This window comes from Gracilinanus agilis, chromosome 3, assembly GCF_016433145.1.
Source record: "Gracilinanus agilis isolate LMUSP501 chromosome 3, AgileGrace, whole genome shotgun sequence".
Lineage (NCBI taxonomy): Eukaryota > Metazoa > Chordata > Mammalia > Didelphimorphia > Didelphidae > Gracilinanus > Gracilinanus agilis.
In genome coordinates this window covers 638,415,938-638,430,423 of record NC_058132.1, presented here as the reverse complement: position 1 = coordinate 638,430,423, position 14,486 = coordinate 638,415,938, and positions in this window count along the sequence as shown.

Below are 14,486 nucleotides of genomic sequence, written 5' to 3'. Positions count from 1 at the left end.
AGAAGAAGAAGGAGGAGGAGGAGGAGGAGGAGGAGGAGGAGGAGGAGGAGGAGGAGGAGGAGGAGGAAATTATGTTTAAAAGGAATGAACTGAAACATCATCTTTTTAAGATAAGTTTAATCTGTGAAGGGGGCTAGATTTCAGACTTGATGTGGGTCAAGAGAGCTGGAGATACCAACCTGTGTTGAGGCGACTGAGAGCCTGGATACCAAGAGGACACTTTCAGGGGAGGCTACAACTATGGGAGAAAACGGGGAAGAGCCAGGCTATATAAATTTAAAAAAAAATGACATGGGGTTCTAGAACAGAGGAAGAATTCCAAACGAGGATGATCCCACTGGACATATGCTTCAATGAAGTCAAAGACAAAAAGACCCAATAACAAAATATTTATTGCAGAACTTTTGTGTGGAATCAAAGAACTACATAAGGTGGGTTTCCATTAATCACAGAATGACTAAACAAATTATGGTATGTGAGTAGAGTGAGATATTATGAGGTAAAAAACAACAAATATGAAAATTTCGGAGATACATGGGAGAGTTCTTATGAGATGATGCAAAAGAAGCAGGAAAACAATATATGCAATGACCACAACAATGTAACAGCAAAGAACAATAAAGTAAATCTGAACTTTGTGCAATTATTGGGGCCAAGCTTGGCCCCAGGGAAAGGTAAAACAATGCATGTCTATTCTTTTCTTGAATAGGGAAGGTGCTGTGAGCATATAATATTGTGAAGCTTATCCAATGGCTTAATGCACTGGTTTTGATGAACTATGTTTTGTTTGTTTTCAAAATCTTTGCAAAAAGACAAAACGAATGAAGCCCTCCTATGTGGGTATCCTGGTCAGAAGCTCTGGCTGCTTTTGCATTAAATGTGTGTTTTCCAGATATTAGGATTGGTGGCCAGGGGAGAAGGAAGGAGTATATTTGGAAGTGAATATTTTTAAAAATGCAGTAATAAAATAATGAAAAATTAACAGTGCAATGCAATAACATAAAAGTAAAAGGCATCAATTAAACTTCAGAATAAAAGAATTCTATAGCTTTTTTACTAATGACAGGAGGTCTCTTTCTTCTCATGTTGTTCACCAACTTGAACCTTAGAAATTTTACACATATAGACATATGTAGTACCTAACTAAATTTTTCTGATTTCTAGATCTTTGTTCCGTTCCATTTCCTTTCATTTGGGCATTTGTAATGTTCTTAAGAGCTGAGCAACAACATTAAAGATCCCCAGAGAAAAGATTCTTTAAGTTGGGCAAATTTTCAAATATCTGTAATTTTGTCAGCATGGGAACTCTTTCAACCAATTCTGGCAGGAACTCATGTTTGCCTAAGTAGATAACTCAGAAAGTTGTCTGAAGCTCAGAAAGGTAAATCCCAATAGTCTCTGATCACTGTGCTAGTAATAATCTGATTTTAGCACTCTAAACATGAGTTTAGATAAGTACAGGGGGAAAAGCGATAGGGGCAGCTAGGTGGCTCAGTGGATAAAACTGTGAGTCAGGAGGACCTGAGTTCAAATCTAACCTCAGACACTTTTAGCTAAGTGACTCTGGGCAAGTCACTTGACCCCAGATGCCATTCTCATGTCTTAGACATAATACTAAGACAGAAACTAAGGTTTTAAAAAAATAATATCTGTTCATCAGCAGGAATTTGGCCAACAGATAACCAGTTCTCAGCCTCAACAACTTACAAAGATCTTAAGGTACAAGCCATGGAAAGAATAGGAGAGCCACAGTAATGATGTTTATCAGTGTATCTCTGAAGTTCATTTGTACACCAAGAGAGATTATTAAAAAGTATTTCACATTGTTTACAAAATTCTAATGCCCTCTCAGTCAAAGCTAAATTATATTGAAGTTGGTGAGCTTACAATGCTGCCAAGGCCAAGGCTGCATGTTTGTTTTCTGAACTATAGCTATAAAGAGAAATGTGATTCCAAGGTCCCAGATGACATCATTCCCAGGTGGCTCATTCCACTTTTAGATGGCTCTAATTGTTAGAAAGTTCTCCTTTGCAAGAACCTGAAATATGACCTCTCTGCAACTTCCATTCACTCCTTAATTCTTACCTCCACTCTTCCACAGGAAAAAAAAATCCAATTGTTCTAGCCCTGACCAGATGATTCACAAATGCTTTGGCCACAAGTGGGACCTTAGGACCCAGAGTAAATGGATAACTACAAGACAATGGCAATTACTAGGGAAACAATTCAATGTGCACAAGGACAATGGCTCCATAAACTGTCTTTGCCTTCATATAGCCTAGTTTCTGGAACTTAGAGGTCACCTAATTTAATCCCCAGGCTGATATATGAATACCTCCTAAAATATCCCTACAGAATGCTATCTATTACCTACTTTACTTTAAAAAAAATCAGTGGTAGAGAAACCAGTGCCCCCACAAAGCAGCCCATTTCTCTTAAGGATAGCACTAAGCATGAGAAAACTCTTGCTTACATCAGGCTAAAAATCTGTCTCTCTGTAACTTCCATGCACTTAGGAATCCGTCAAAAAGCATTCGAGTGCTAAATGTTGGCAAGATAAAGAATAGCCCAAGATGTCCTGGCCTTCAAGGGTCTCACCGTCTAAGGGGGAGACAGCATGAGGACCACTAGGTACAAACAAGCCACGGACAGAAGAGATGGAGACATCCAGTGACTCTACAACACAATAGACTATTAAGTACTTGGACCACAATAGGTTCCCTTCCTCTTTGCCTCACCACCTTCACACTACAACTCTCCATCCCATCAGTTGACATAGTTTTAAGTTCCTTCGATGTCCTGGTCATCTCCTCCTACGTGTCAATACACACTCGGTCCAAGGTCTGTCCACTATGGCTGAGCTACTTTATCTCTAAGAGCCCTTTCCAGTTCTAACATTCTAAAAGTCCATGAAAGGTAGTGAGTGCCCCAAACTGAACACAATATTCCAGGTATGGGTGAATGATACAGAACACAGTGAGACAACTTCCATCCATCTGCCATCATCATCATCATCATCATCATCATCATTATTATTATTAATGAAGTTCCAGATTCCATTTCAGAGGCAGTATAACAATGGATAGAGAGCAAGGAAATCTTGGGTTCCAGTTCACATAGTGTGTAATTAGAAATCTTGAACCCTTGGACTTCATCTCCCAGAATTCCCTTCCTCTTTCCTCCACCTTGAGTCCTCACGTTTTATTTATAAGTTGGCTGTAACCCCGCCTTCTTGCTCTCTTCACTCCCCACCATGGCTGGGTTAGCTCCCTCTTTACTCTAGCTTTTCATTTTCCTTTACTTCAAGTTATTATTAATAAATCTTATTAAATATAATACTTAGAAATATTGTATATTAAATTTTAAGCTTACAATAGCCATTATGTGATCATTATCTGAACAAGCCACTTAACGTTTCTTTTAATTAATTAATTAATTGTTTTTTTTTGAGCCCTTACCTTCCATCTTATAATAAATTCTGAGTATTGGTTCCAAAGCAGAAGAGTGGTAAGGATTAGGCAATGGGGATTGACTTGTCCAGGGTCATACAACTAGGAAGTGTCTGAGGACAGATATGAACCCAGGACCTCCCATCTCTAAGTCTACTGAGCCACCTAGTTGTTCCCGTAGTTAACCTCTTGATGTCTTCTAAGCAGAAGAGTGTTGGTAAATATTTAGCAATTGGCTCTCTAAAAAAAAGTTTAAGCATGACCATCTTTTAAATTTAATTTGAATTATCATTTTCTATATCACTTTTTAATTTGTTTGTTTTTATTTTGAATATTTTCCCATAGTTACGTATTTTGTGTTCTTTCCCTCTCCCCCAAATCCCCCTAAACCCCCTTAGCTGACATGCAATTCTACTGGGTTTTACATGTATCATTGATCAAGATCTAATTCCATATTATTGATAGTTGGACTAGAGTTATTGTTTAGTGTCTACATCCTCAATAATATCCCCATCATCCCATGTGTTCAAGCAGTTGTTTTTCTTCTATGTTTCTCTTCCCACAGTTCTTCCTCTGAATGTGGCTAGTTTTCATTCTCATAAGTCCCTCAGCCTTGCTCTGGATCCTTGCATTGCTGCTAGTAGAAAAGTCTGTTATGTTCGATTGTACCACAGAGTATCAGTCTCTGTGTACAATGTTCTTCTGGTTCTGCTCCTTTCACTCTGCATCAATTTCTGGAGGTCTCTCCAGTTCACATGGAATTCCTCCAGTTTATTATTCCTTTGAGCACAATAGTATTCCATCACCAACAGATACCACAATTTATTCAGCCATTCCCCAATCGAAGGACATTCTCTCATTTTCCAATTTTTTGCCACCACAAAGAGCGCAGCTATAAATATTTTTGTACAAGTCTTTTTCCTTATTATCTCTTTGAGGTATAATCCAAGAAGTGCTATGGCTGGATCAAAAAGCAGATAGTTCTATATCACTTTCAGTCTAGAAAATCCACAAGACGGCATATCCAGCTCTGCTTTGTAGCATTTGCCAATGTCTGTGTTACACATGCTAATACTGAAAATTTAACAATCAGGTCTCTGGAACTGATTGCTTATACAATGAATGCCTATCTCTAGGACTATAAATTGCAAAGAATAGGCTTGCCTGTATTGGCAGTGAGTTTCCTCACTGGGAACCTCAAGTGATGAAGGAAGAAATTAAATAAAATTTACTCATTCTCTACTCTGTGCCAGACACTGTACTAAGCACCTTACAAATATTATCTCATTTGATCTTCATGACTGTTCTAGGAGGTAAGTGCTATTACTACCTTCATTTTACAGTTGAGGAAACTGAGGCAAGTAATGGTTAAATAACTTACCCAGAAATATTATTTTCCACTTGAAAAGAGCTTAATTACTAATAGGGCCTGCATGTCCAGATAAAAATTCAATGACTATCATTCTAGATACCATTATACTTGTACATTCTGTTATTATAGTCTTAATTTACCTTGTCTGGTGCCAAAGATTGCATGAATTTAGATTCCTAGTGTTAGAAAGAGAATTTAGATTCCCAGTGTCAGAGCTCAAAAAGCCTTAGAGATTATCTCACCCAACTCTTTCATTCTACAAATGAGGAAATCATAGCCTAGAGAGAATGGCTTTCCTAAGATCATGCAACTAATTAGTAAAGAACTGAGACTAGAACCCAGGTCTCCTGATAATCAGTCTAAAGTTCTTCCCACTGTTTCCCTGATCAACTTCCCCTCCGTCTCTGGTTGGTATGAGTATAATGTCTTGAGTTACTTGACTTTTAGGAAGAACCAAGTGTTGAGACTAGGAGATATGACTGCAAGCACAGAACGCTCAGTAAGGGAAACCCCAGACATAGGATAAGGAAGAATAAATTGAGGGATTGCTCTAAGAATAGAGACTCGTCCTTGATCTATAGCAAGGGACAGAGAAGGAAAGTGCCTAGAGCAGAAACCCCTAATGCCATGTCATAGCAGATGCTCTCTGGAGAATGCCATGGGTAAAGGCTGCCTCCCACCTCTGAAATGAAAGACCCCTCAGGGGTTGGAGTTGAGAAAGACCTCAGTCTGTTCTCATGTCCTTGGAAGATCCCAGCATAGTGTGGGACCAAAATCGGTGTGGGGACAGGGGAGGGAAAAGTGGGTGAGAAAATTAGTTTTACCACTGGCTTGCTCCCCTTGTGACCTTGGACTAGTTGCTTGCCTCCTCAACTGCAAAATTAGAAGGCTGGATTTAAAAGACTTCAAAGGGCTCCTCTATCTCTAAATTAATGGTCCTCTGATCCCAAGCCAGAAGAACGTTCTAGACCCGACTCTGACACTCATCATTTAACCTGGATCTGTTTCCTCGACTGTAAAATGAATAGATTAGGATTGATAGATTCTAAAGTTCCTTCCAGTTAACACATCCCTGTAAAGCATTTTGTAAACCTCAAAACACTATAAAAGCTAGCTATCATCATCACTATAACCTCTCTGTTTCTAGGGGAAATAACCTAGGTAACTGTGACCTTGGGCAAGTCATTTGGCTTTTTTGTTTCAAGACCGTCATTTATAAAATAAAACCCAAATTATCTAATTTTTAAGGTATATTCCAATTCTATCAGCTATGATTCTAAGCCTAAACCCCAAAATTTGATCCTCCAATAAAGCCCAACAAGATAAAGAAAATCTCTACATTCCTGGTATAAATCCTATCTCGTCAGAGTGAATGATCTTTGTGATATATTGCTGTATTCTCCATGCTAGTCTCTTATTAAAATTTTTTGCATTTATATTCATTAACAAAATTGGTCTATAATTTTCTTTCTCTGTTTTTTGTTCTTCCTGGTTTAGGTATCAGTACCATATTTGCTTCATAAAAAGAATTTGGTAGGATTTCTTCTCTGCCTATTTTCTCAAATAGTTTATGTAGTATTGGGATTATATATACATATATAATATATATACAGGGGGCAGCTAGGTGGCTCAGTGCATTGAGAGCCAGGCTTAGAGATGAGAGGTCCTGTGTTCAAATCTATTCTCAGACACTTCCTAGCTGTGTGACCTTGGGCAAGTCACTTAACTCCCATTGCCTAGCCCTTACCACTCTTCTGCCTTGGAACCAATACACAGTATTAATTCTAAGACAGAAGGTAAAGGTTTTAAAAAATAGCTATAAAGTCTGGGACATGGCTAATCACATCCTAAAGCCCACAGCACACAATCAGTTTTTAAAATGTGCTCAGAAGAGGAAAAGGACACTCAGAGGACACTTAATGAGAGACTCCACTTAGATAGGTCCATTGGTCTCTCTATGGGACGTGGGATTTTTTCCCCAGAAGTCTCCAGCCCTGATCTCACTCTTTCCCATAATTGTGAACTGTCAGGAGGAAAAACAGCTTAGGGCAGTGGAAAAAATAACAGACCTGGAATTCAAAGACTTGAAGTATGGGATAATGGGAAGAATGTTGGTTTTTGGATACGGAGCACCTAGATTCAAAGCTGGGTGATGCTAAATCTCTTAATATAATTGTGTGACATTAGGCAAGCCCCTCAATCTCTCTTGGCTTCTCCCAGTTTGTTACATGAATTGACTGGACTAAGTTAACTCAAATGTCCTTTCCCATTCTAAATACTATGTCTTTTTTTAAATCCTTATCTTCTGTCTTAAAATCAATACTGTGTCTTGGTTCCAAGCAGAAGAGTGCAAAAGGCTAAGGCAATGAGGGGTAAGTGACTTGCCCAGTGAGGAAGTATTGAGCATCATATCTGTACCCAAGACTTCTTGTCTCTAGGTCTGGCTCTCTACCCACTGAGGCAACTAGCTGTCCCCTACTATGCCTTTTACAAATTAATTTATGGAGACCACAATATGTAAGAAGAATTCAGTTGCTCCAACATAGTCTTCTTCCTGTAATAGTGAGATAAGGTGTGTGAAAGTGTTTTGAAAAGGAGAACAAGCTGGAAAGAGCATTAAGCTCTCAGGAATATGCCCACTGTGTAGGATAGTAAAAACAAAGCATGAGGATTGGAGTCTCAGAAGACCTGGGTTCAAGTTTTCCCTATGCCACTTGCCAAATATGGGACCTCTTTCCATTTCTAGACCTGTTTCATCATCTAGAATAATGATGGGCAAACTATGGCCTGCGAGCCAGATGCAGCCCCCTGAAATATTCTATCCCACTGCAGGACATTATTTCTAATCTGACAAATACAATGAGTAGGATATACTACAATGAAACTTCAAAAGAGTTGCCTTAGAAACAGACTGACAGATGAGCATCTCCTTTCCTTTGGCCCCCTCTTTAAAAAGTTTGTCCATCACTGGTCTAGAAAATGAAGGGGCTTGACAAGATGATCTCTAACCTTCCTTTGAATCTGAAATCATGAACAGTCTCTGATTTACTAGTTGGACCCTCTTGAGAAAAATCACTCAATCTCTCTGAGCCTGCTAGGGTTGGAGGTAGTCCTAGAATCCTAGAATTGGAGTCTTAGAAGGGAGTTTGGTAGCCGTCTGTCCCAACCGGCAATAGAGAGGAACCCTTACAACATCACTCCCAGTGAGAGGTTGTCCAGTCTCTTCTTGAAGAAATCCGGTGAGAAAAACAAGGGTATGCCCTTCAATTGTGCAATGGCTGAACAAACTGTGGTATCTGCTGGTGATGGAATACTATTGTGCTCAAAGGAATAATAAACTGGAGGAATTCCATGTGAACTGGAGAGACCTCCAGGAACTGACGCAGAGCGAAAGAAGCAGAGCCAGAAGAACATTGTACACAGAGACTGATACACTGTGGTAAAATTGAATGTAATGGACCTCTGTACTAGCAGCAATGCAATGAGCCAGGACAATTCTGAGGGATTTATGGTAAAGATGCTACCCACATTCAGAGGAAGGACTGCAGGAGAGGAAACATATAAGAAAAACAACTTCTTGAACGCATGGGTTGAGGTCGACATGATTGGGGATGCAGACTCAAAACAATCACATCAACGCCACTATCAATAATATGGAAATAAGTCTTGATCAATGACACAAGTTAAAACCAGTGGAAATGTGTGTCGGCTATGTGGGGAGTGGAGGGGGGTGAAGGGGAAAGTAAGAACATAAATCATGTAAACATGGAAATTTTTTCTAAAAAATAAAAATTAAAAAAAAAAAAAAAGAAATCCAGTGAGAAGAAAACCACAACTTCTCCAGGAAAATCCATCATCCTTTTGGACAACTTTAATTCATGTGAATTATTTCCTGCCATCAAAACTCCTCCACCTTGTCTCTTTATAAATTCCCTGCCTTCTCTGAGTTCTTATTCTCTGGGGCCAAATAGAAGGCATCTAATCTTCAAGTCTGTTGGTCAATAAGAATTTATTCAGATGGTCCACAAGCATTTATACTGCACTGAACATTTGAGGCACTGAGCTAAGAATGAGGATTCAGACAAAGGCAAAAAAAAAAATAGTCTTTGCCTTCAAGAAACTCATAGTCTATTGAGAGAGACAAATGAAAACCTATACATACAGGTACCTACAATGTACGTGGAGGATAATTTCAGAAGGGAAGGCATTTGGGACTAGCTGGGTGGCTCAGTGGATTGAGACCCATGCCTAGGCACACACACACACACACACACACACACACACACACACACACACACACACATCTTCTCTTCNACACACACACACACACACACACACACACACACACACACACACACACATGTCTTCTCTTCTCCTAGCTCCTTCAGTGGACCAGGAATGACCTAGATTCAAGGCCCTTCAGCATCCTGGTCATTCTCTTCTGGATGTCATCCATCTCGTCAATGACCTCTACTTAAACTATGGCACCAGTACTCCATCTAGGATTCAGAAATAATTATATTTAGGAGAATTTCTTTGGATAGAACTAGGAATGTTTAGCCTGAACCATAAAAGACTCATGGAGGGGTAAGGGAAGGAATAATAGCTGTTTTCAAGTGTTTCAAGCATTGCCACACAAAAGAGCCTTGCCAATGTGACTGCTTTGAGGGTTCAACGAGCCGGTGTATGTGAAAGCACTTTAACCTGCCATAAGAAATCAGAGCTGTGGTTCTTAGCCAGTGTGGCCTTTTTTTATGAGAGTACTGTGCCCACATTCACCCTACCAACCGCTAAAGCCTTTGAGTTGCTTAAGAGACTTTTCCTCTAATTAGTAAGGGAGCACCTCTCGTGGCAACCCATGCATAGCTAATGTTCCCTTACCTCCTCTTCATTACTTAACTGTAATTATTCACAATTGCTATTTTCCCATGTCAGTGCAGGAAAAGAAGAGCAGAAATTCTCTCTCCTTCTTCTAACATCCCACCTAGTCCTCACCATAAAGATGATTCAGAGGGGTGCAGCCTCGCTAGATATGATCTGGTTACCTCTAACTAAAGAGAGGATTAGAAAAGTAGCTTTTTGGAAATGCAAAGTTGAAGTAAATCAGGTCCACATCAATAGTTCTAACAATCTTTTGCCATCTAAATAAAAAAAATAATTTCCATTTTTGAAAAGGGGGAAATGATTTTTTTCTATATAGAGAAGCTTATTTATATTTCTCTAAGACAGTGATAGGCAACCTTTTGAGTTTAAATAACAAAAATATATGATTGTAATATATAACTATATTTAATAAACCAAAATAAGTAAATTAATATAGGTAGAATTGTCATCTATAGTGCACAGAGCGTCTACAGTACACCAGCAAAATAAGTAAATTAATATAGGTAAAACTATCATCTATAGTACACAGAGTGTCTACACTATACTACAGCAAATGCTTCATCCTCAGCATGCGGCCCCATACTTCTTTATATGAGGCCACATGTGGCAACGTGTCATCAAAAATGGCTACGCGTGTCAGTGCTGACATATGTGTCATAGGTTTGCCATCACCACTCTAAGAGGAGAAAATACAATTTGACTCATAGGATCAGAGATTTAGAGTTGGAATGGAAATCATGAGCCTTTAGAACTAACTCCTTTATTTTACAGATAAGGAAATTGAGGTTCATAGTGGTTAAGAGATTTGCTCAGGGTCAAGATATTATTAAATGTCTGAGGTAGGATTTGAATCTAGGTCTTCTTGTTTCCAAGTCTGTTTATATCATGCCTACTCTGGGCATATTAAGCTTCACTTTTCAATAACATCCCTTTCTAAGGACTCATTGGTGGCATGCAGGTATCCCTAGGTTCTTGAACAAGATGGCAGCAGATTAGAAAGTTCTTTACTATTATTATATTATATTCACTACCATTAAGTAAAGCCTGAATCTAGGGTCAATGACACATGGTATATCTGACCCTCATAATACCAGCCTTGCTACATACAGAGGGGCTCCCATTACTAGAAAATTTGCTCCCAATTTATGACCTTTGGGGGGGACTTGACTGTCTATGAACAAGTGGAAACCATCAGTTGGTTAGGGAAGAGACTAAACATCAGATTGAAAGAAGAATAAAGGTGAGAATACATTGCTATCTTGTCTCTATCCCGAAGAGAGAATGTGAGCAACCTACCAGGTGACTAAGGGCAACGCTTTGCACCCAAGGGAAAACTGGGGGTAACCTTATTGTCCCTGTTAGTCCAGGCTCTACTAGCCTATATCTTAAGGAGTAGGAATGGGTGAGATACTGTTTGAGGTTGAAGTGAGTTTGGATAGCAGTGATAAGGGGTGAGCCAGTGGGCCAATGGGCTTATGACCTGAGCTGGTGGCAGGAGCAGAGTCTGGTGTTCCAGTCTACCATTTTCCAAGAAGGTCTATGATTAGCATTAGGGGAAGATGAGCACAACTTATCCCCTAGCCTAAGAGTTCCTTGGTTATGTGACTATGGTCAACCTTCTCCTTACTGATCATCTTGGGTGTTTATGGAGCTCGATGCATGTGAATTGGGGAAGTCTCTAATTCACTCAAGTCAACATTGATTGCAGGACTGTTATATATATATATATAGGTGGAGTCACTTTGAGGTGACTTGATATATATATCAAGTCACCTCAAAGGTCATATATTGGGAGCAAATTTTCTGATATATATACATATAAATATATCAGTCCTGCAATCAATGTGCATATATATATATATATATATATATATATATATATATATATATATAGTAAAGGCATGGAAAAACTGGGAAGGCAATCCATAGTTTATATATAAATGGAATCATTTGGAAGATGGGAGGGTGAATGGATAAACCCAGTTATTAAAACAAAATTCTAGAGTGAAGAGGGCAGCTGGATAGAATGCTGGGTCTGGAGTCAGGAAGACTCACCTTCCAGAGTTCAAATCTGACCTCAGACACTTACTAGCTATGTGCCCCTGGGTTTAGCTCTGGTTGCCTTAGTTTCCCAATTTATAAAATGAACTGAAGAAGGAACTAGTATACTTCAGTATCTTTGCAAAGAAAACCCCCAAAAAGGAGTTGTGAAGAATAAAACATGAATGAAATGACTGAAAAAATAATGAACAGGAAGACAACTGAGTCAGTTCAGTGGTCGTGAACTAGTGAGGCGACTGGTGGCATAGTGGAGAGAGGCTGGATTAATCCAGCCTCAGGTTCACACTACCTGGTGATCCTGGGTAAGTCACTTAACCTCTGTGTGTCTCAGTTTCTCTCAGCTGTAAAATGGGAATAATAATAGTACCTAGCTCTCAGGGTTTGTGTTGAGGATCAAAGGGGATATTTGTAAAAAAAAAAAAACTTAGCATAGTGCCTAACATGTAGTAGGTGCTAGAGAAATGGGGCTTCTCCCCTACCCCAGCCTTTAGCAGTCTAGGATCCGCTTTGTGGTCTGTCTGCCCTTTAGACCTGTGGAAAACTAGTTCCTTGACAGAGGTTTTAATAAAGCTACCCGGCTTGCCCCTGGGGCCTTTGGCCCCCAGCACAGATTTCAGAAGACAGAACATCCTGGCAGTGAGCGTCCTACCTTCATGACCACCAAAAGTCCCAGGCGATCATGTGTAAAGTTCCAAACAGGGCCCCATGGCCAGCTGCCAAGCTATTGTGGTAGCGGCTATAAACATTCCAAATGCTGTGGAGGCTGGGCAGGAGTCTCTGGGGGACCGAGTCTCCCTTGGAGCAGACGTCCTTCAGGGTGGGAGGGCAAACCTCGGCATCATCCTTTCTGTCAGCAGCAGCAGCGCAGATCCAGAAGGCTTGATCAAGCGGGGAATGGAGGACCTGGAGGAGGGTCTGCTAAAGTGGCTGATCCTCTGGGGCTTTACACACACCTAATACATTGCCAAGGTGGTGCCAGGGTTCTTAGAGCCCGCCCGCCTGCCCTTCCTTCCATCTTCCCTCCCAACAACCCCCCAATAGCTCTCTGAAGTTATGCTATGGTTGCTTGTCTGTATTCAAGGTCTTTCCTCCCAGCAGCCCCCCAATATTTCTGTTTTATGCTACAATTGTCTGTTTGCATTCAAGTTCTTCCTTCCCAGCAGCCCCCCAATAGCTCTCTGTATTTATGCTACAATTGCTGTCTGTATTCAAGGTCTTTCTTCCCAGCAGCCCCCCAATATTTCTGTTTTATGCTACAATTGCCTGTTTACATTCAAGTTCTTCCTTCCCAGCAGCCCCCCAATAACTCTCTGTATCTATGCTACAATTGCTGTCTGTATTCAAGGATTCCCTCCCAGCAGCCCCCCAATAGCTCTCTGTTTTATGCTACAATTTCCTGTCTGCATTCAAAGTCTTCCCTCCCAGCAGCCCCCCAATAGCTCTCTGTATTTATGCTACAATTGCCTGTCTTCATTCAAATACTTTCACCCCAGAAAAATGAAACTCCTTGAGAGCAGAAAGATTTTTGTAATAGGTTTCTGTCTCTGTATGCTCATTCTTTAGCCAGGTCTAGAGAACCCCCCATGAGGAAACTTTCTCTATCAAAGCTGATGAGCACCCATGTTACAACTTAGAGTCTCAGAGCTGGAGGGGATCTAGAAGATTAAATTTAAAAAAAAAAAAGATGCACTGGACCTAAAATCAAAAAGGCCTGAGTTAAATCTATTCTCAAAAACTTAACAGCTGTATGTCCCTGGGCAAGTCACTTAACCTCTGTTTGCCTCATTTTCCTCAAATATAAAATCAAGATATTAATAGCACCTACTTTATGAGGGTCAAGTAAGATAATATTTCTAAAAATCCCTGAGCATAGTGCCAGAAACATAGTTGGCACTTTATCCTCAACTTTAGGAGGGTAATGTTCCTATAAAATAGCATTAAAGTAGAAATAAAAAGAAATTTTTAAAAATAAAAAGGGAAGTAAATAATATGAATGTTGATACTTGAACCTTTAGGAAATGGTGGATTAGGGTTCCTGACCACCAAAAGCTATCATCTTTTTGCTAGAGATTGCTGAAAATACACATTTCTACATACAATTCTTTATAACAAAAGACTAATGCTGATAATAAGCACTTTTCCTAACACAGTAACTAGGAAATAACCTGTAAAATAAAGGGGAGAAGAGAGGTAATGCCAGAAAGGATATGAGGGCAGGGGCCACCATGCCAGAAGAAACTGGAGATAACAAAGAGGAAGAGAGAGAGAGAGAGAGAGAGATGAGAGAGAGACAGAGAGAGAGAGAGAGAGAGAGAGAGAGAGAGAGACAGAGAGAGACAGAGAGAGAGACAGAGAGAGAGACAGAGACAGAGACAGAGAGAGAGACAGAGAGAGAGACAGAGAGACAGAGAGACAGAGAGAGACAGAGACAGAGACAGAGACAGACAGACAGAGAGACAGACAGAGAGACAGAGAGACAGACAGAGAGAGAGACAGAGAGACAGAGAGACAGAGACAGACAGAGACAGAGACAGAGACAGAGACAGACAGACACAGACAGACAGACAGACAGAGACAGAGAGAGAGTCAGAGGGTGGGAGGGAGAGAGAGAAGAGAGAGAGGCAGAGAGAGGGAGGGAGGGAGGGAGAGAGAGAGAGACAGACAGACAGACAGACAGACAGACAGAGAGACAGAGAGAGACAGAGACAGAGAGGCAGAGA